Below are 22,773 nucleotides of genomic sequence, written 5' to 3'. Positions count from 1 at the left end.
CATTTGACATGTTTGGTGGTAAGTTCTCTCATTTATTTCTTTTTATTTTCTTTCATTTTCTGCATGTTAAAGAGGAACTTATTTATCTTTTTTTAATACTTTAATTGAACATTTCACTAAAATATCAATATTTTTATAAAAAGTTGTTATGAAGTGTATAAAGTCCTACCTCAAGAATGAATTTGCAGATCTCAATGTTTTCTAATTTTGTTGCGGGGAATCATTAGAGGAAGTGTTTAAGTGGGGCCATTGTATTTAGTGTTTTTGTAAACTTCTCCATGTGCTGTAAAGGAAGTTTTATAGTCCCATTATATTGCAAATAGTGATAAGAGTTTTAATAGATACTTTAATTAAAAAAACAGATCATATCACATTATTAGTATTTAAATGAATATCTATTGGTTGTAGATCGAAGACCTTGGATTCATCTTCCAACCTTGGACTATCCAAAGAATGAAGCTTCTCGTCTTTAGCATGACTCTCGATTGGTGGATGCTATTAGTTACATAGTTTCTAGAGGCAAACTATTGAATTATTTGAAAGGTGGAAAGGCATGTGCAATGCATTGGCAACACAGTGGGAATGTTTGAAGTGATTAAACAATATTTCATGTGTAAATTGTAGCCCAATCAATATATAGTTGGAAACTCATATTGTAATACTTGGCATTTCATATAATAAAATTTGTGGTTCAAATATTTATTTACGATTGTATTTGATATTTTTTGTGTTGTTATCAACTTATGAAGTTGCATGATTCGCGTGTTTTCATATTAGATGAGCATGAATATTGTAAGGTATTTTTAATATAGTCGCAAAATCATATCAATGCATGTATGTTGATTAAAAATGAATATAAATAAAATAAATATAAAACTACTAAATTAGTAGTTTATATTAATTAATAAAAAACACAAATAAAATGAATACACAACCACTAAATTAATTGTTTATAATGATTATTAATGAAAGTGAATGAAATGAATATAAACTACTAAATCAGTCATTTATATAATGAATTTGAAACTACCAAAATAAGATAAATGACCACTGCAAATGATAAATTTGTGATTACAAATGAAAACTAAATTTTGCATATATATGACTATTAGTAGTTAATTACGCCGTAAGGCGTTCCCTTCTGAAATCAACTCCCTTTTCTACCACTTGTCATTTTTGTGAGCCACACGATTATAGGTTAGACGATTGCCAAAATTTCAGCGGTTAGATCAAAGTGGTCACAAATTCATTGCGGAAACAGTTGGCTTCAAACCAGTCATCTACCCTTGCCTTGAATTCCCTTATTGAGTTTCAATCTGAATTAGAATTGAGTGCGCGCAGATCTGTTCATTTGACCCAATTAGCTATTGTCGATGTGAAGTGGGTTCATCATGATGCACAACCCAGATTCGTAAGGACGCTGTCTGAAGCTAATTTGCATGACCCATTGCCTAATGCTTGTTCAAGCAGGGAGAGGGTAAGGAGGGGTTCTGGTTCTTTGGACCTCTGTTCAAGTAGGGAGAGGATAAGGAGGGGTTCTGGTTCTTGGGACCTCAGTGAAAGTCCCTCTACATAAATTCTGAGCAATGGCTTATTGGACGAGTCTCTAGAAGAGGATTTTGATAGCCCAATTTCAATTGCGTTTCACAGCCCTCGAGAATCTCCGGAAAAAATCATGGCAGTCAGTGGAACCCATGGAAGCGAGGGGCCTTTTGTCTCTGGAAGGAGGATTGAGAATTGGACCAGTGATAGGATATATAGAGGTTCTGAATTGGCTTTGGTGTGCGACAGGGCTATTGTTGGATCTAAGAATGAGACGGTGACGTGTTCTGGTAATGGAGGATTTGGTGGTGAAAATTAATACCACAAATCATTCGATGAAAATAGGGATGAAGAACTTATAATAGTCGGCACTAGGGCATCTGGATGACCGTCGCAACATGTCTTACAGACCTCGGAATTTCTAGTTTCATTCTGGACAGAGATTTTTGCGTGAGGTCCCTGGGCAAAAACCAGACGTACGATCGGGGGACACTGCAGGGCAGTATGCAACACGCCAACCTTCCTCTCATGCATGTTCCTGATGAATATCCTATGTTCCTTACCAAGGACCATTTTTTTGCCTACTTGGAAAAATATGCTAGAAGATTTAATATTCAGCCACAGTTTTGCAAGGCCGTGGAGTCTGAAAGCTTCACTCAAGAGACGAGAAGATGGCATGTAATTGCAAAGTGTTCTTCGGATAATTCTGAAAGGGAGTACCATGGAAGGTTTCTAGTTGTGACAACAGGCAAATTCAGTGAAAATTTCGTTCCAGATGTTCCCGGGTTGGACAGCTTTTGAGGAACTATTATCCATTCGATTGATTACAAAAATGAAAAAGATTTCGAGGTCAAGAGAGTTCTTGTCACGGGATGGGGAAATTTTGGCATGGAAATAGCGTTGGAGCTTGTAAATAACGAAGCAGGGCCGAGGTCGCCTATCGTAGTTCGTAGTCCAGTAATCATATGTCCCCCTAAACCTTCCTTTTGTACAGCCATTTCATTTTTTTTCGCTAGGTTTTACATATTTTGCATCTTTCATCGGAAAATTTAAAGAAACGCAATAATTGAACATTATATTCATTTTAGAAGTGAATGTTTACAATTACATGCAGCGATTTATGGATTTTTATGCCTGAATCACGAAATTTTCCTCGGAAAAAATAAATAAATAAATAAATTCCGCAAAGCTATGAGTATGTAGACAGGTTCCAGATCCAGGAAAAAAATATTTATATATGCGTACATAAACATATGGATATTTGATATAAGTATGCCGGAATTGTTACACAGTGATGATTTTTATCGAAAAATGGGATTTTCTACAAAGTCATGGTGAATTTTTTCGTCTTTCAAGTTTCCTATCAGTGATGGAAACTAGAGGTCGAAAGTTATTTCTGTCCCAATTTACATTCTTAATGTATTTTCTTCTACTTATTATTTTTCCAAGTCCAAGAATGTAATGAGCAGAGTCCAAGAAGCCTCACAACACTGAAATAAAAACAACACTAGCATATACAGTTTTAAACCAAAAAGAGTGCCTAAGAACTACTAACCTTCAGCTAAAAGTGAAAGAAAAACCTTACAACAAACACACATAATACACACTGCTAAAATATGAATAAAAAGTCCCCAAAGGAGAGCTGACAGTCTGAAAAGACACAACTGTTATAACTAAAAAAAGTCTTGAAGGTATAAACAGAGTTTAAACTATCAGGGCCAGATTCAATCGGCATACATTAACCTGCTTCAAGAATCGGTGTCTTTTAAGATAGAAGATCAGATACAGTGTTGTGTTCTTGGAAAACATGTTGGACCTGGGTGGAAAGCCTCTTGAAAAGCCCTGATCTTGTTGTCCCAATATTTCAGCTCAAGAACCTTGAGCTTAAATCTACAATAAAACCATTCCAAAATCACTTTTCAATCCCAAAAATATAGACACTTTTAAGCCTGTAAAGGGAGAAACTTTCATTACGCAAGAATTCCAGCTTCTCTATTGGTTTTCTGTTAATTACATGTATGGACAAGTAATGTGTCGGACAATGTTCTGATCTGGATACGCCATGATAATTCAGACGTAGCTTCCCAACCCAAGTGACTTGTACAGGTTGCATTGTGCATTTTGGGTTCACACCAGATCATAACCACAACAACTCAAATTCTTATTCATGGTAGAAATGATCAACACCTTCTACGTGCTAGAAATGGAACAGATCAAGTAGAGTCAAATAATGATTTGAGATGGCCTTTTGGGCTCATTACAAAGGAAATTTAGGTAAGTACAGTGATTTTGTAGTTTGCTTTCCTTCAAACAATTGCAATATACTTGAGATTAACTCCAGTGAGAATGAATCAATAAATAATGGAATGGAAAGGTATAAACAGAGTTTAAACTATCAGGCCCAGATTCAATCACAATACATAAACATGCTTCAAGAATTAGTGTCTTTTAAGATAGAAGATCAGATACAGTGTAAATAATCCACGCCATTTATCTGTTAATTACATGTATGGACAAGTAATGTGTCAGAAAATGTTCTGATCTATATACACCATGATAATGTGGATGTAGCTTCCCAACTCAAGTGACTTGTATAGGTTGCGTTGTGCATTTAGGGTTCACACCAGATCATAACTACAACAACTCAAATTCTTGTTCATGGTAGAAATGTTCAACACCTTCTACGTGAAAGAAATGGAACAGATCGAGTAGAGTCAAATAATGGTTTGAGGTGGCCTTTTGGGTTCATTACAAAGGAAATTTAGGTAAGTACAGTGATTCTGTAGTTTGTTTTCCTTCGAACAATTGCATTAGGGTTTAAGGGACAGGGTTTATCACATTTTCTGTTAGTTTCATTTAAGGTTTAGGGCTCAAGCTAACCCTTATCCAATATTTTTGTTTCTTTCATGAGGGCATATCTTGGCATTTTGTTTTCGTTTCATTTAGACTCTAATTTCCTGAGCAATGTGATTTCAGTGAAGCATTTGTATTCGGTCTTTTCACTCTGTTTCAGTTTAACTTCATTCACCGCCTATTTTTTTGTTATGAGCTAATCATTTGTTGTCTCATGTTTATGATTTTGCAGGACATTCATTACCAAGGAAAATAACTGAGGGAAGCTGCAGCTCCAATTGGTTACCATTAAACTCAGGGCTCTATATTTTTGCATGAAAATGTGCTTTTCTGTTAAGCCGCAGTGGAGGAATGCTCCCCAACTGCAAGTCCCTCAGAAAATTTCAGCACAGTGGTGGATGGATAAAAGCACTTTTAGAAGAAGTTGAGAATGAGAGGATGCACCTCATGACATTTATGGAGGTGGAAAAACCCAAGTGGTATGAAAGGGCCTTCACCTTTACAGTGCAAGGATTCTTCTTCAATGCATACACACATATTCACACATATTCTCAGTCTAATTTAACTAAGTGTAACTCGATTCTAGATTTTAGAATATTCCATGTAACTCGGAGCATTACTAGACATAGTTTCCAAGTCCTGGTACAGAGCGTATGAGCCATATGTTGGTATCCTCCTAGAGGTTTTGCTTGAGGCTCACTTCTTACATAGGCAACTAGTCCAAGAATACCTTTTTCCATTTCTTTTTGATATTTGCATTCCTGGGGCTGTCTAGGCCTTGTGTTTTTGATATTTGCATTCCTGGGGCTGTCTAGGCCTTGTGTCGTTTCATAGTTTTATCACATATGTGAATAGTTTCTTCAATGGAGCCCTTTCATGTGCGGGATTGTAGTTGTACTTACTTCAAGTAGGAAAATAATATTCTTGTTAAATTCAAATAATTTTCTGTATGAGTTTTGGAAACATGTTTATTGTTGTAAAATCTAAGACGATAACTTCTTGGACGTCATTTTCAGGTTACTGGGCAACTTGGATTTATGTGGTCAACGACTGGACAGACTTTGCAAGAATTCATTGGGATTCCCTACTATAATATACAACTCATATTGTGATGTAGATCTAGGGAATATATCCAAGACTTCATATTGGTGTCTTATATGCTCATTTGCCCTTTCCCTACCAAGAGTTTTGAACTTGAATCTACCCTTGTGCCACTGTTGTTGCATAGTGTCTTGGACAATTTGAAACTTATCTTGATATATTTTGACTCTAATTTACTAAATTCTTTGGATGTTATCAGCATCAACTAAGCCATCAGAGCGAGTTTCAAACAGAATCCTCATCAGAGTAATGATGACAATGGGCAAGGCTCTTGCTCTCCTGTTCTTCTTATAGTACTATTTTTTGTACAAGAATGATGGGGTCAAGCAACCTTACACTAAAATGGAGCAACAGCTCCTACAGAAACAGATATCCATCAAGTATATTTGCTAATGTCTTTCAACTTGTTTTCAACTTATCAGGTGGAAATTGATAAGCTCTCAAATGTGCTATATCACAGATGCTAACCTGGTCATGTTCCATGGATATCAGCCACATACATCTCAGGATATAATAAAGAGAATTGAAACACTTGATGATATTGATATCATTTGGTTTGGAGGTTTTGGTACCGTGTAGAAATTGGTGATGGATGACAATAGTGCGTTTGCAGTGAAGAAAATTATGAACAATGGGGTAAAGATCAGATTGCCTCTTTGAAAGAGAGCTTGAGATTTTGGAAAACATCAAACATAGAAACCTTGTGAATTTGTGAGGTTATTGCAATTGTCTATCGGCCAAACTTCTTATCTACGACTACTTGCCTCTGGGAAGCTTGGACGAGTTACTACATGGTTAGTATATTGGCAATGCTAAATTTGTGAAATTCATGGAAGTCCTTCGAGATGACTTTAGTTATGATTTTAAGGTAAGTTATAATATTTTCAATATTGTCTGGCGTCTAGAGTTTTGGTGTTTGGAATCAATTTGCAAATAGTCCTAGCAATTTTGTCCAAGCCATAGAAAAAAAGAATCAACTCTCAAATGGAGTGCTCGATTGAAAATAACATTTGGATCAGATCGAAATTTGGCTTATCTGCACCATGATTTCTATCCTCACATTGTACATCGTGATGTAAAGCGCAACAATATATTGATGGTTGAGAATTTGGAGAAAAAGAAGGTTAAAGCATTTGGCAAGGTTTTTCCTTCTGGAACATGAGATCATGGAGTTTCTTAGTGTCAGATCATACTCAATATTATCACTGATAAGATGCAGAAGAATATGGACCTTCTGATACTCACTGCCACCGTTACTCACTTACAGCTAAGAAGCTAGGATCAAGCTTCGCCACAGTATTTAATTTTCTAAGTACAATGCCACTTTACAACCCTATTCCTAATCCGGTTCATGTGATCAAATTAGATGAGCAGAGGATCCTTGACATGTATGTGAAGAACCGTCCTTATGCCACAAGATTATTGGAAATTTACAGTGTCAAGTCTGCTAATCTTGACATTATAAAATGCCCTTTGCTGCAAGACTCAGAACTCCAGGAAGTTGTTCCGAGATTCATTTTTTCAGAGTTGTATTCGTCCTATTACTTAAAAAGATTAGATTACCTGTCTAATAGGATTGAAATGGTAATGTTATTCAACCCATAATCAACAAAGACACTCTGACTGATAAGCTAAAGTAAAGGGAGAAAATGAACCATGTTCATAGTGCCAATACACTGGTCTGAGGGTAAGTGAGGTATTAAAATACCTATCCTCCAGCCAGGGTAACCTGTTCAGGTAGATTGGCACTCTTGGGGAAGAAACCCCAATTTCAAAGAAAGAGCTCCATTGGGGAAACTGGGAAATCTCCGCGGTAGAAATTATATACAGCGAGAAAATGCAAATAACAGTATTCGTCAAAACGATAAGAATGAAACCCATAACCCTGTTCATTTATAGAATGAACTGTAAAGAGAGATTTCAACAATCTTATTCATTAACTGGAAATGAGTAAACCTGTGAAATACCGATGCATACTGTGAAGTCTATGCGAATAATCTTGGAGGAATAAGTCTATGGGAAAGCCCTAAGATACATGACTGAGTTTCATAAACAAAACGTTAACAGAAAACAAAGAATTACCTGTCCTTGTCCGGAGCTGGTTACCCTTGTGTGGAGCTGGTTACCTACGGATGAAAATCAGTGCCTATATAAAGTTCTGGTAGGAAGTAGAGTGACCGTCATGCAGGGAAGAAACAAAGAAGCAATTAATAAAACTAGCGATGGGATTCCCCTAAATTTGTTTGCCTAATAAAGAAACTGCTAAAATATAGAATAGAATGTTATGCAGTTGTGAATAAACATTGTTTGACTGACACTTACTGCTTTTATTGCTGCACAACCGACCTTCAAAAAATGAACACAAATGCAACTAGTGCACACCAAAATCTAAGATCTGTGCATTATGAACTAGTGTTCCTAAACCTCAATTACTACATCCAGTATATGTTAGAATGCCCGAGTAAAATGTATCTCGAGGTGCAAATTTTCAGTGTCAGACTTAATTCTCAATTCCTTGAAAGATGTCTTTACCTGCCCCTGCGACATACTAATGCACTGAACAAGGCTACAACATAAATATCCATATATAATTCAGATAAAATGTCTTGAAATTTTGAGGAAATCCAAAACATAATATGACAAACAAGAGAAAATAATAGGCATTTCTATGCCATTGGTGGAACTAACCTCTGGAACATATAAAAAGAAGCAAATATATTTTCAGCTAACAAGACATGCAGCTAACAAAATATTAATGGCACATCCACAGGCATATATCTATATACCTTTGACCTGAAATTCTTTGTTGGTTTTGACAAAGCCTGCAACCATGAGAAGCCTACGAAGATATGATTAAATAGTTGAATTGAACCACCTGAACCACCATAAACAAGAGATTTAGTATGACTAAACTTTGAATCCTCCACTTTTACAAAGAAACAGTTAACCAGGACAACTTGGACAAGATCCCACAGTTCACATATAGCAACTGCATACCTCATCAAACATTCATACAACTAAAGTTGCAAGAACCACCAATTTTTTAGTCAAAATTTAGGGTCTTAACATTCATTCATTCTCAACAGGGTACTGACATGAATCAAGTGATCCGTATACAGTACGCTGATCAAATTTCCTATATATTTTTATTGTGGTGTTCTACAATAGCGTTATACTAGGAAAACAATGATGGGAGACTTAACAAATTGTTTCAAATTACAAAACAAAAAATAACAGATTAACTGGGTCTTGGTTTAATGGTATGGAAGGATAACAAGGGACATGTTTCACCCCTCCCACGCTGCCTCGTCAATGCAAGAAGGCCATTCCTGGCAGTTTCTTCTTAGCCAGAGATGCGAAAATTAAGAGGTAAACAAAGGAACACAATCTTAAGCGCCACCCAAACGTATTCATTTGGATAATCACTAATTTAAAATAGGACCACAAAACTGGAAGTATCAAATATAATAGGATGAAAAATAAGAGAACCAATTGCAGACCACACTTATGACGAAATTGAATCTAGTTATGATTTATTTGACCTAAAAAGGCCTCAAATTATAAAGTTTTCCCCATTTAAGAATCCCATGGGGAAAACTTTACCCTACTATATTATGAAGACAAGAACAAAGGTGCTCAAGTAAAAATAGTTATCAAGGTTTGGAAAACCAATGGCAATAAAAGACCTGTCTCACTGTTAACACATTGTAACATGCAAGTTGCAACCATATATTAAATTATGGAGAGGAGCTTCTATCTAATACAACAAATGGCCAGTAGCCACAGACCAATTGCTATCATTAGAGAAAACAAAATACCTCAACCATGTTGTCTACTTGCCATTTACAATAGGGAAGGCTCAGCAACTCAAACAGACTTTGTGTAAACTTTGAGGCCCACAAGGCAATAAGAATAATGAATTTAGCCTGAAAATAAACAAACCTACAAAATTTGAGCAGCAAAGAATTATGCCTGTCTCTCTTCTGAGACATCAGAAGAATCTGATGCATTAGCATCCTTTGTTGTTTCCTTCCATTCTTCAGCTGATTTAGCAGAATGTTCTGCAGCATTTTCACAATCTTCTGCAGCTTTTGCAGGACCTGGTCCTGCTGACACTTTAACCATTGCAGGGGGCAAAATCTTGTCACCAAGAATAAATCCTCTCCTGAATTCTTCAATAATTATGCCTTCTTCAAATAATGTAGAATCCTCACGCATAATTGCTTCATGTAGCTTTTACACCAAACAAAACAAAACTTCGTCAGCATAGACAACCAAAATACAGCTTAAAAGAAAATATTTTAGAAAACAACTCTTCCATCATTGAACACTTCTTAATCTAAGGTATTTATGTTGTTGCTCCTCACCATAAAGTTTAGAAATTCATAATCAGATACAAAATAACCATATCAATGTAGAATCAGGGCCTCTTATTCATTGAAATCTCAACTAAATTAAACAGTAGTTGCCAGATGCATCCAGATTCATCTTTACATTTTTAACTGTACAAATGGTTTCATTTTATAGGAAACATTCTGGTCTCTTCCACATGATGCCCTTGTGTAGGTGTCAAAGAATTTTGATGCACCATCCATCATTATGAACTCATTTTGACTTTCTCAGTCTGAGATTGATGGACATATCAGGTTCCCAACATCTAGTCTCATGCACCATCCTTTATGAATTCATTTTGACCATCGCAGTTAGAGCTTGATAGACATTTCAGGTTCCCAAAATGTAATCTATGTGGAAAATAGCACCATGTTTCCCAATCGCTTTCATCAAGAGAGTGATGATAGATGTTTTCATCGTACATTTCCATGAGCTAGCTAAAAATATGCCCATCAAATTCAGAAAAGATATTGGGTTGGACGAAAAGAATTCTTTGAGATTTCTTACAAGTGATAAAAAGAAGCAATTAATAAAACTAGCGATGCGATTCCCCAAAATTTGTTTGCCTGATAAAGAAACTGCTAAAATATAGAATAGAATGTTATGCAGTTGTGAATAAACACTGTTTTACTGACACTTACTGCTTTTATTGCTGCACAATCGACCTTCAAAAAATGAACACAAATGCAACTAGTGCACACCAAAATCTAAGATCTGTGCATTATGAACTAGTGTTCCTAAACCTCAATTACTACATCCAGTATATGCTAGAATGCCCAAGTGAAATGTATCTCTAGGTGCAAATTTTCAGCGTCAGACTTAATTCTCAATTCCTTGAAAGATGTCTTTACCTGCCCCTGCGACATACTGATGCACTGAACAAGGCTATAGCATAAATATCCATATATAATTCAGATAAAATGTCTTGAAATTTTGAGGAAATTCAAAACATAATATGACAAACAAGAGAAAATAATAGGCATTTTTATGCCACTAGTGGAACTAACCTCTAGAACATATCAAAAGAAGCAAATATATTTTCAGCTAACAAGACATGCAGCTAACAAAATATTAATGGCACATCCACAGGCATATATCTATATACCTTTGACCTGAAATTCTTTGTCGGTTTTGACAAAGCCTGCGACCATGAGAAGCCTACGAAGATATGATTAAATAGTTGAATTGAACCACCTGAACCACCATAAACAAGAGCTTTAGTATGACTAAACTTTGAATCCTCCACTTTTACAAAGAAACAGTTAACCAGGACAACTTGGACAAGGTCCCACGGTTCACATATAGCAACTGTATACCTCATCAAACATTCATACAACTAAAGTTGCAAGAACCACCAATTTTTTAGTCAAAATTTAGGGTCTTAACATTCATTCATTCTCAACAGGGTACTGACATGAATCAAGTGATCCGTATACAGTACGCTGATCAAATTTCCTATATATTTTTATTGTGGTGTTCTACAATAGTGTTATACCAGGAAAACAACGATGGGAGACTTAACAAATTGTTTCAAATTACAAAACAAAAAATAACAGATTAACTGGGTCTTGGTTTAATGGTACGGAAGGAAAACAAGATACATGTTTCACCCCTCCCACGCTGCCTCGTCAATGCAAGAAGGCCATTCCTGGCAGTTGCTTCTTAGCCAGAGATGTGAAAATTAAGAGGTAAACAAAGGAAAACAATCTTAAGCTCCACCCAAACGTATTCATTTGGATAATCACTAATTTAAAATAGGACCACAAAACTGGAAGTATCAAATATAAAAGGATGAAAAATAAGAGAACCAACTGCAGACCACACTTATGACGAAATTGAATCTAGTTATGATTTAATTGACCTAAAAAGGCCTCAAATTATAAAGTTTTCCCCATTTAAGAATCCCATGGGGAAAACTTTACCCTACTATATTATGAAGACAAGAACAAAGGTGCTCAAGTAAAAATAGTTATCAAGGTTTGGAAAACCAATGGCAATAAAAGACCTGTCTCACTTGTAACACATTGTAACATGCAAGTTGCAACCATATATTAAATTATGGAGAGGAGCTTCCATCTAATACAACAAATGGCCAGTGGCCACATACCAACTGCTATCATTAGAGAAAATAAAATATCTCAACCATGTTGTCTGCTTTCCATTTACAATAGGGAAGGCTCAGCAACTCAAACAAACTTTGTGTAAACTTTGAGGCCCACAAGGCAATAAGAATAATGAATTTAGCCTGAAAATAAACAAACCTACAAAATTTGAGTAGTAAAGCATTATGCCTCTCTCTCTTTCTGAGACATCAGAAGAATCCGATGCATTAGCATCCTTTGTTGTTTCCTTGCATTCTTCAGCTGATTTAGCAGAATGTTCTGCAGCATTTTCACAATCTTCTGCAGCTTTTGCAGGACCTGGTCCTGCTGACACTTTAACCATAGCAGGGCGCAAAAGCTTGTCACCAAGAATAAATCCTCTCCTGAATTCTTCAATAATTATGCCTTCTTCAAATAATGTAGAATCCTCACGCATAATTGCTTCGTGTAGCTTTTACACCAAACAAAACAAAACTTCGTCAGCATAGACAACCAAAATACAGCTTAAAACAAATTATTCTAGAAAACAACTCTTCCATCATTGAACACTTCTTAATCTAAGGTATTTATGTTGTTGCTCCTCACCAGAAAGTTTAGAAATTCATAATTAGACACAAAATAACCATAACAATGTAGAATCAGAGCCTGTTATTCATTGAAATCTCAACTAAATTAAACAGTAGTTGCTAGATGCATCCAGATTCATCTTTACATTTTTAATTATACAAATGGTTTCATTTTATAGGAAAATTTCTGGTCTCTTCCGCGTGATGCCCTTGTGTAGGTGTCAAATAATTTTGATGCACCATCCATCATTATGAACTCAATTTGAATTTCTCAGTTTGAGATTGATGGACATATCAGGTTCCCAACATCTAGTCTCATGCACCATCCTCTATGAATTCATTTTGACCATCGCAGTTAGAGCTTGATAGACATTTCAGGTTCCCAAAATGTAATCTATGTGGAAAATAGCACCATGTTTCGCAATCGCTTTCATCAAGAGAGTGATGACAGATGTTTTCATCGTACATTTCCATGAGCTAGCTAAAAATATGCCCATCAAATTCAGAAAAGATCTTGGGTTGGACGAAAAGAATTCTTTGAGATTTCTTACAAGTGATAAAAAGAAGTAATTGATAAAACTAACGATGCGATTCCCCAAAATTTGTTTTCCTGATAAGGAAACTGCTAAAATATAGAATAGAATAGAATGCAGTTGTGAATAAACACTGTTTGACTGACACTTACTGTGTTTATTGCTGCACAACCGACCTTCAAAAAATGAACACAAATGCAACTAGTGCACACCAAGAGGATAACCAAAACATAACACAAAAACAGCAAAGGTAGAGGACCCGTCCCCTGGAATTTTATGGCATTCCAGATTGTGCCGTTGGATCAGATCATTATAGTTGGAATTTTAATCGGTTAAGATTGCATGTGCTTGTTGAACTCCCTGTTTATCTCATGTTGGAGAGATTACCCGCTCGAAACCCTTCACAGACAGTAGTGATGGCTTCGCTGGAGTTTCGATTTCCTGATTCACATAGTTTCCCTATATTTGTAGCCTTTATCGTGCCCTGAGGTGTTTAATTTATATTTTAGCTCAATTTCCCATGTCTAATCTGAGTTAAATTTACTGTGATGTGTAGGGTTCCTCCCAGGTTGCCCGAATCCATCACACAGACTACTTCCCTGCTGAATCCGAAGACCCCACAGGAAAATTTCTATTCTAATGCGGAGCGTAAACCATGGTAAGTGACGACTGACAATTGAAAGAATGTGTAAACCATGGTAAGTGACGACTGACAATTGAAAGAATTCAATTTGTTCTCTGGTTAGGGTTTTACATTAGTTTCCTTATTTCTGCTCTTGGTTGATCTGCAGGGTGTTATTTCTACTCTTGGTTGATCTGCAAGGTGTTAGGCCCTCTACCGCGAAGGCTAATTTTAGCCACAAGAATGAGGTTGCCTAAGGAATAACTTGGGAATCTGGTCTTTTATGTCCTTCACCATTTCAGGTGCTTGCTCACATTCTGCTCTTTCAGGCTGTAGAGCAAGGTTTTTGTGAGGGTTTAGCATAATTTTGTGTCTGATTTTGAACTAAGATCATACTGATTGTGTAAATAATTTGGACTGCGTCTTCCTTTGGTTATTAAATTAGTTTGTATGATAAAGGAACCCATCAATTTCTATGCTCTCCGGTTAGATTGTTTTATATATATGCATATTGCAGGTCTTGCATTAAACTCATCTCCTCTGTTGATATTATATACATTGCAACTTTGATATTACAGGAACATCACTGCTTTTTCTCATAGTAATGATAAAACTAGAAAAAGAAGCAATTAAAACTAGCGATGCGATTCCCCAAACTAGCGAGGTAATATTGTGATCATATTACCTCCTCCGCGTCTTCTTGGAGGAATTTTCAATTGAGGCAATTCAACTCATTGGAAAAAATAGACTTCCTGTGGCCTTTATATGGTAAGAACTAGTTACCTAGCTCTAAATAGACATAGTGGTTCTAAAGAAGTTTCACTGTTTAAAGAAATCATGATGAAATTCCATGGCTACGCATAGTCATCCTAGAGCAATACTAAGAGGGCTGACCTCCTAGGAATGAGTGCTATTTTCTTTTCATTTGATTATGATTTTGCCCTGAGGGCTTAAACATAATACTATGTTTATTTTAGGCACACACATTCTCACCACGTCTTCGGACCCAACCACTTACAAATTTCAGATCATCACGCTGTAGAGTATAGTGATGCTCAGCATACAACACAGCCAGTGGGATGCGGTCATTCTGGTTCCTCTGCAGACCATGATCCAGGCTACATATTTCGTCAATTTGTACCAAATTTTGATTTCTGATAAAACGACATGATGACTGAACTTGTGGGTGGCTGATACTCCCTCAGCATAAGAGGAAGCCTAATTATTTAAAATGCCCGTCAAACGAAAAAATAGCAAAAGCATTTCTGCATGATCTACAAGGGACAAAATCAGTTTAAAATGCCCGTCAAACGAAAAAATAGCAAAAGCATTTATGCATGATCTACAAGGGACAAAATCAGAGAACATGACACTCCAAACATCAATCAGAGCCCATAAATTAAAAACAAGGGTTTTCAATATCTAGTCATTTCTTCTTGAATTGAATAGTAATAAAAACGCCTGCTCTGATTTTTCGGAACTGTAGACCCAACCCAGATTGTTTTATATTCAATTCGCATCACTCAATTAACAAAACCGAGAATATGCCCACACAACTGAATAACCTAACACTGAGTAAACCCAATTTCAGCCCAACAACAAAAGAGCAGAACCCCAAAACTGGATCTCAAACGAGATGTAAAAAAGTTGTACCTTTGACAGGGTGCCTACATGATAATTTGTCACTGAAACCCTCGAAAATTCAGTGGCGGAGGGTCTGTATTTCGTTTGGGAATTGAACCGGCGAACAGTGGGTAGTCAATATCTCGAGTACCTTGAGGCTCCTTACGCTAGAATAAACGTACTAAGCTTATAAGAACGGTGGACAAATCTAGGTTTTGAGGATATGCGGGGGTTTGGACCTGGCCATATCTTCTTCTACCATATTTCCAATGCTATGTCGCTTGCTTTCTTCCTGTTTATTCTGAGATACCACTTATCCCATGTGAAAACCGACTTTATCAAACGGGATCACCCAGACACAACAAGAAGATCATGTCCAAAGGTATGGTGATGGCCCGGATCGATACTTCCGGCCTTGAATTTGACAACAAGAAGATCATGCCCAAAGGTATGGTGATGGGCCGGCTCGATACTTCCAGCCTTGAATTTGACAATGGCAGCAGTAGGTCTTTCTCGCACGATGCTCATGGATCCCACGGGCATGATATCCACATCCTGGAAGTTTCTCATTTTTCTTAATGAACAGAGAGCGCAGGAGGGTTTTGCTTAATGAACAGAGAACGCAGGAGGATTCGGAGTGCAGTGCATGCTTTCCAGATGCCAGATGCGATGCGCGGGAGTAAGTGAACCATGTTCATAGTGCCAATACACTAGTCTGAGGGTAAGTGAGGTATTAAAATACCTATCCTCCAGCCAGGGTAACCTGTTCAGGTAGATTGACCCTCTTGGGGAAGAAACCCCAATTTCAAAGAAAGAGCTCCATTGGGGAAACTGGGAAATCTCCGCTGTAGAAATTATATACAACGAGCAAATGCAAATAACAGTATTCGTCAAAACGATAAGAATGAAACCCATAACCCTGTTCATTTATAGAATGAACTGTAAAGAGAGATTTCAGCAATCTTATTCATTAACTGGAAATGAGTAAACCTGTGAAACACCGATGTATACTGTGAAGTCTATGCGAATAATCTTGGAGGAATAAGTCTATGGGAAAGCCCTAAGATACATGACTGAGTTTCATAAACAAAACGTTAACAGAAAACAAAGAATTACCTGTCCTTGTCTGGAGCTGGTTACCCTTGTGTGGAGCTGGTTACCTCCGGATGAAAATCAGTGCCTATATAAAGTTCTGGTAGGAAGCAGAGCGGCCGTCATGCAGGGAAGAAACAAAGACAATCTGTGCCTATATAAAGCTCTGGTAGGAAGCAGAATGCTACGTGAGCTACGCGGCCATCATGCAGGGAAGAAACAAAGACACGTTTCGTGTGGCCCGGTGGAAAAAAAGACATTTTAAATTAAAAAAACATATTAAATCAACGGCGGAAAACACCCCAATCGTCTAACACAGAATCAATGCGTACAGAAACTTATGGATATTTGATATAAGTATGCCGAAATTGTTATACAGTGATGATTTTTATCGAAAACTGGGATTTTCTACAAAGTCGTGGTGAATTTTTTCGTCTTTCAAGTTTCCTGTCAGCGATGGAAACTAGAGGTTGAAAGCTATTTCTGTCCCAATTTACATTCTTAATGTATTTTCTTCTACTTATTATTTTTCCAAGTCCAAGAATGTAATGAGCAGAGTCCAAGAAGCCTCACAACACTGAAATAAAAACAACACTAGCATATACAGTTTGAAACCAAAAAGAGTGCCTAAGAACTACTGACCTTCAGCTAAAAGTGAAAGAAAACCTTACAACAAACACACAGAATACACACTGCTAAAATATGAATAAAAAGTCCCCAAAAGAGAGCTGACAGTCTGAAAAGACACAACTGTTACAACTAAAAAAATTCTTGAAGGTATAAACAGAGTTTAAACTGTCAGGGCCAGATTCAATTAGCATACATAAACCTGCTTCAAGAATCGGTGTCTTTTAAGATAGAAGATCAGATACAGTGTTGTGTTCTCGGAAAACATGCTGGACCTGGGTGGAAAGCCTCTTGAAAAGCCCTGATCTTGTTGTCCCAATATTTCAGCTCAAGAACCTTGAGCTTAAATCTACAATAAAACCATTCCAAAATCACTTTTCAATCCCAAAAATATACACACTTTTAAGCCTGTAAAGAGAGAAACTTTCATTATGCAAGAAGTCCAGCTTCTCTATTGGTTTTCTGTTAATTACATGTATGGACAAGTAATGTGTCGGACAATGTTCTGATCTGGATACACCATGATAATTTAGACGTAGCTTCCCAACCCAAGTGACTTGTACACGTTGCATTGTGCATTTTGGGTTCACACCAGATCATAACCACAACAACTCAAATTCTTGTTCATGGTAGAAATGATCAACACCTTCTACGTGCTAGAAATGGAACAGATCAAGTAGAGTCAAATAATGATTTGAGATGGCCTTTTGGGCTCATTACAAAGGAAATTTAGGTAAGTACAGTGATTCTATAGTTTGCTTTCCTTCAAACAATTGCAATATACTTGAGATTAACTCCAATGAGAATGAAACAGTAAATAATGAAATGGAAAGGTATAAACAGAGTTTAAACTATCAGGCCCAGATTCAATCACAATACATGAACCTGCTTCAAGAATTGGTGTCTTTTAAGATAGAAGATCAGATATAGTGTAAATAATCCACGCCATTTATCTGTTAATTACATGTTTGGACAAGTAATATGTCAGACAATGTTCTGATCTAGATACACCATGATAATGTGGATGTAGCTTCCTAACTGAAGTGACTTGTACAGGTTGCGTTGTGCATTTAGGGTTCACACCAGATCATAACCACAACAACTCAAATTCTTGTTCATGGTAGAAATTTTCAACACCTTCTACGTGCAGGAAATGGAACAGATCGAGTAGAGTCAAATAATGATTTGAGGTGGCCTTTTGGGCTCATTACAAAGGAAATCTAGGTAAGTACAGTGATTCTGTAGTTTGTTTTTCTTCGAACAATTGCATTAGGGTTTAAGGGATAGGGTTTATCACATTTTCTGTTAGTTTCATTTAAGGTTTAGGGCTCAAGCTAACCCTTATCCAATATTTTTGTTTCTTTCATGAGGGCATATCTTGGCATTTTGTTTTCATTTCATTTAGACTCTAATTTCCTAAGCAATGTGATTTCAGTGAAGCATTTGTATTCGGTCTTTTCACTCTGTTTCAGTTTAACTTCATTCACCGCCTATTTTTTTGTTATGAGCTAATCATTTGTTGTCTCATGTTTATGATTTTACAGGACATTCATTACCAAGGAAAATAATTGAGGGAAGCTGCGACTCCAATTGGTTACCATTAAACTCAGAGCTCTATATTTTTGCATGAAAATGTGCTTTTCTGTTAAGCCGCAGTGGAGGAATGCTCACCAACTGCAAGTCCCTCAGAAAATTTCAGCACAGTGGTGGATGGATAAAAGCACTTTTAGAAGAAGTTGAGAATGAGAGGATGCACCTCATGACATTTATGGAGGTGGAAAAACCCAAGTGGTATGAGAGGGCCTTCGTCTTTACAGTGCAAGGAGTCTTCTTCAATGCATACACACATATTCACACATATTCTCAGTCTAATTTAACTAAGTGTAACTCGATTCTAGATTTTAGAATATTCCATGTAACTCAGAGCATTACTAGACATTGTTTCCAAGTCCTGGTACAGAGCGTATGAGCCATATGTTGGTATTCTCCTAGAGGTTTTGCTTGAGGCTCACTTCTTACATAGGCAACTAGTCCAAGAAGACCTTTTTGCCATTTCTTTTTGATATTTGCATTCCTGGGGCTGTCTAGGCCTTGTGTCGTTTCATAGTTTTATCACATATGTGAATAGTTTCTTCAATGGAGCCCTTTCATGTGCGGGATTGTAGTTGTACTTACTTCAAGTAGGAAAATAATATTCTTGTTAAATTCAAATAATTTTCTGTATGAGTTTTGGAAACATGTTTATTGTTGTAAAATCTAAGACGATAACTTCTTGGACGTCATTTTCAGGTTACTGGGCAACTTGGATTTATGTGGTCAACGACTGGACACACTTTGCAAGAATTCATTGGGATTCCCTGCTATAATATACAACTCATATTGTGATGTAGATCTAGGGAATATATCCAAGACTTCAGATTGGTGTCTTATATGCTCATTTGCCCTTTCCCTACCAAGAGTTTTGAACTTGAATCTACCCTTGTGCCATTGTTGTTGCGTAGTGTCTTGGACAATTTGGAACTTATCTTGATATATTTTGACTCTGATTTACTAAATTCTTTGGATGTTATCGGCATCAACTAAGCCATCAGAGCGAGTTTCAAACAGAATCCTCATCAGAGTAATGATGACAATGGGCAAGGCTCTTGCTCTCATGTTCTCCTTATAGTACTATTTTTTGTACAAGAATGATGGGGTCAAGCAACCTTACACTAAAATGGAGAAACAACTCCTACATAAACAGATATCCATCAATTATATTTGCTAATCTCTTTCAACTTGTTTTCAACTTATCAGGTGGAAATTGATAAAAATCTCTCTCAAATGTGCTATATCACAGATGCTAACCTAGTCATGTTCCATGGAGATCAGCCACATACATCTCAGGATATAATAAAGAGATTTGAAACACTTGATGATATTGATATCATTTGGTTTGGAGGCTTTGGTACCGTGTAGAAATTGGTGATGGATGACAATAGTGCGTTTGCAATGAAGAAAATTATGAACAATGGGGTAAAGATCAGATTGCCTCTTTGAAAGAGAGCTTGAGATTCTGGAAAACATCAAACATAGAAACCTTGTGAATTTGTGAGGTTATTGCAATTGTCCATCGGCCAAACTTCTTATCTACAACTACTTGTCTCTGGGAAGCTTGGACGAGTTACTACATGGTTAGTATATTGGCAATGCTAAATTTGTGAAATTCATGGAAGTCCTTCAAGATGACTTTCGTTAAGATTTTAAGGTAATTTATAATATTTTCAATATTGTCCGGCATCTAGAGTTTTGGTGTTTGGAATCAATTTGCAAATAGTCCTAGCAATTTTGTCCAAGCCATAGAAAAAAAGAATCAACTCTCAAATGGAGTGCTCGATTGAAAATAACATTTGGAGCAGATCGAAATATGGCTTATCTGCACCATGATTTCTATCCTCGCATTGTACATCGTGATGTAAAGCCCAACAATATATTGATGGTTGAGAATTTGGAGTCACATGTATCAGACTTCGGTCTTCCAAGGAAGACGATGAGACACATGTGGCCACCATTATAGCTGGCAAATTTCACTGCTTGGCACTAAGTACCGATTTCCTTTAGTTCTACCCCTTTTTAGGATTTAGAGATTCTATATCACCAAAGGTAGTCATATATTTTTATCCAATGACTCTCAATTGAGAGAGTATCTACAAAGTGGGTGAGCAAAAGAGGAATCTGATGTATACAACTTTGGAGTTGCTATGTTAGAGTTGCTTAGTGGCAAAATGGCCAACATGCCAATAATTTGTAATGAAAGGTTTGAATGTTGTTGGATGGGTAATTTATGTTGTATTTTATCATTTTATAATTAAAATGATAATTTAACTAAAGTCATAGATACCATGAAAATTTAATTTTAAAGTCTTAGTAATCTAAGAACTTCTTGTGATTTAAAATGCCCAGTATGCAATTTTTGACTACTAGCTTTAGCTTCACCATCATGATTAGACAATTGCATTTCTAATTGAGTATAGAATGGAATACACGCTATGACATTGATATCCCCATTCCAAATGCAGGTGAACACACTATTTGAGGAAAAATACGCTGGAAGAAATTGTTGATACGCGTTGTGATTGTGGTTGTATAGGCGGTTCTACAAATCATTGTGAGGTACATAACTTCCAATCCTCAAGAACGTCCAACAATAAACCAAGTAGTTCAGATCCTAGAAGAAGATACAGTGTGTCTCCATACCTTAATGACTTTTATGTATCTAATTCAGAGTGACCAGATAAATTCAATCCCAGGCCTTCCATACCCGTTTTGGCAACTATTTTTTTCCTCTTGGTCATAAACTCTTCACGGCTTCAGTTGTGTTTTTCTGGTCTGCTTGTATATATTTGTGAGCCAATGGCTCTCCGCAAATAAATCACGGTGTGTTCTCCAGAGTAACAATGGTGCAAAGCATTCAATATAATTCATTGCTATAATAGAAACCTTGCCCATCACTTAAACTAGGGTAATTTAGATTTAATTTTTATAACTAATATACTGATATTTTTTTAAATATATTTCGTTGACTAGATAAATGACTTTTTATAAATATATTTTTATAATTGTTCACATTTATTAAATGGTTAATTTAAAATCCATGCTTATATTTCTCAATCTTTACTAAGTCATAAATAAAAGGGACTCGCCAAGGAAAAACAAGTGTGATTTTCCATATCGCTCGCTTTAAGTAGTAAGAGACATTAAATACAAAATTAAAGTGTTTTCAATTAACATTATTAATTAAATATTTTTTATATTTTAACTTTAAATTAATATTATTTTTTTCAAAATTTAATTATATGGTTTTTTTGTTTTTGTATATTATCATATTATTTTAATAATAAAAGAATTTTTCTAATAATATTGGATAATAAAAATAGAAGATTATAAAATATAGTTTACACCATTTTTGGATTTTTTAGATTTTAAATTAATATTAATTTTAAAAAATTTAATTATATATATTTTTTATATTATTTTATTATTTGATTAATAAAAGAAAATTTATAATAATTTTGGATAATCACATTATGAAAAAATTGAGTGTTCTTGTCACCTTTCCTCAACTAGAGTTACCCTATATTTATATTTTGAGAGAATCTGCTCCTGTCTGTGAACTGTCAACTTTGTTAAGGTCCTCAGAATCGAGCCTTTGAGAAGGTCCTTTGACAATCCTTAGCCTGAATGTCTGTTTTCAATTCATCCGTATTTTTTCCTATGGCTTCTTTATTCTTAAAAATGCCACTAGAAGCTTCTCTATTTAAATGACTCATTTTGTCCTTCAAAGTTTTAAGTCTTTGGACCATGGCAAACATTCTTTTATCCAAACTGAATATGTTTATTCCACCATTCCTCTAGTTTGTCTTTGAAGTTAGGATGAGATATCTAAATGTTTACAAATATCAAAGGCAAAAATTTGCAAGCTAGATGTACCCAAATTTCCTAATACTAGTCTATGTTTAGATTTGGAATTCTTGGGGATTAGGATTCAAAACAAAAGTTACCTGGAAATCACTGGGGATTTGCAAGAAATCTCTCAGTCCCTTCTACATTGTGATTCCTCTCCACCTTTCAATCAGTCTGAGTGAAGCGATCCCTCGTCAGAGTTGGATGCCAAAGACAACCAGTTGAAACAAAGTCCACAATCTCTAGGTTGGCCGAATTGAATCCTAACCCTATGCGTT

General features: G+C 36.1%; 1 pseudogene; it reads left to right on the top strand.

Annotated features, from left to right (window-relative positions):
* The first annotated feature begins 1,675 nt into the window (after window positions 1–1,675).
* LOC149194432 (receptor-like serine/threonine-protein kinase At1g78530) lies at window positions 1,676–21,322 on the top strand (annotated as a pseudogene).
* The last annotated feature ends 1,451 nt before the right edge of the window (window positions 21,323–22,773 follow it).

This window comes from Pinus tabuliformis, chromosome 2_2 (assembly GCF_031772625.1).
Source record: "Pinus tabuliformis cultivar Carrire ecotype Pingquan chromosome 2_2, CPIR1, whole genome shotgun sequence".
Taxonomy (NCBI): domain Eukaryota; kingdom Viridiplantae; phylum Streptophyta; class Pinopsida; order Pinales; family Pinaceae; genus Pinus; species Pinus tabuliformis.
Note: the sequence above shows the minus strand (reverse complement) of the source record. Positions and strands in the feature narration are given on the sequence as shown.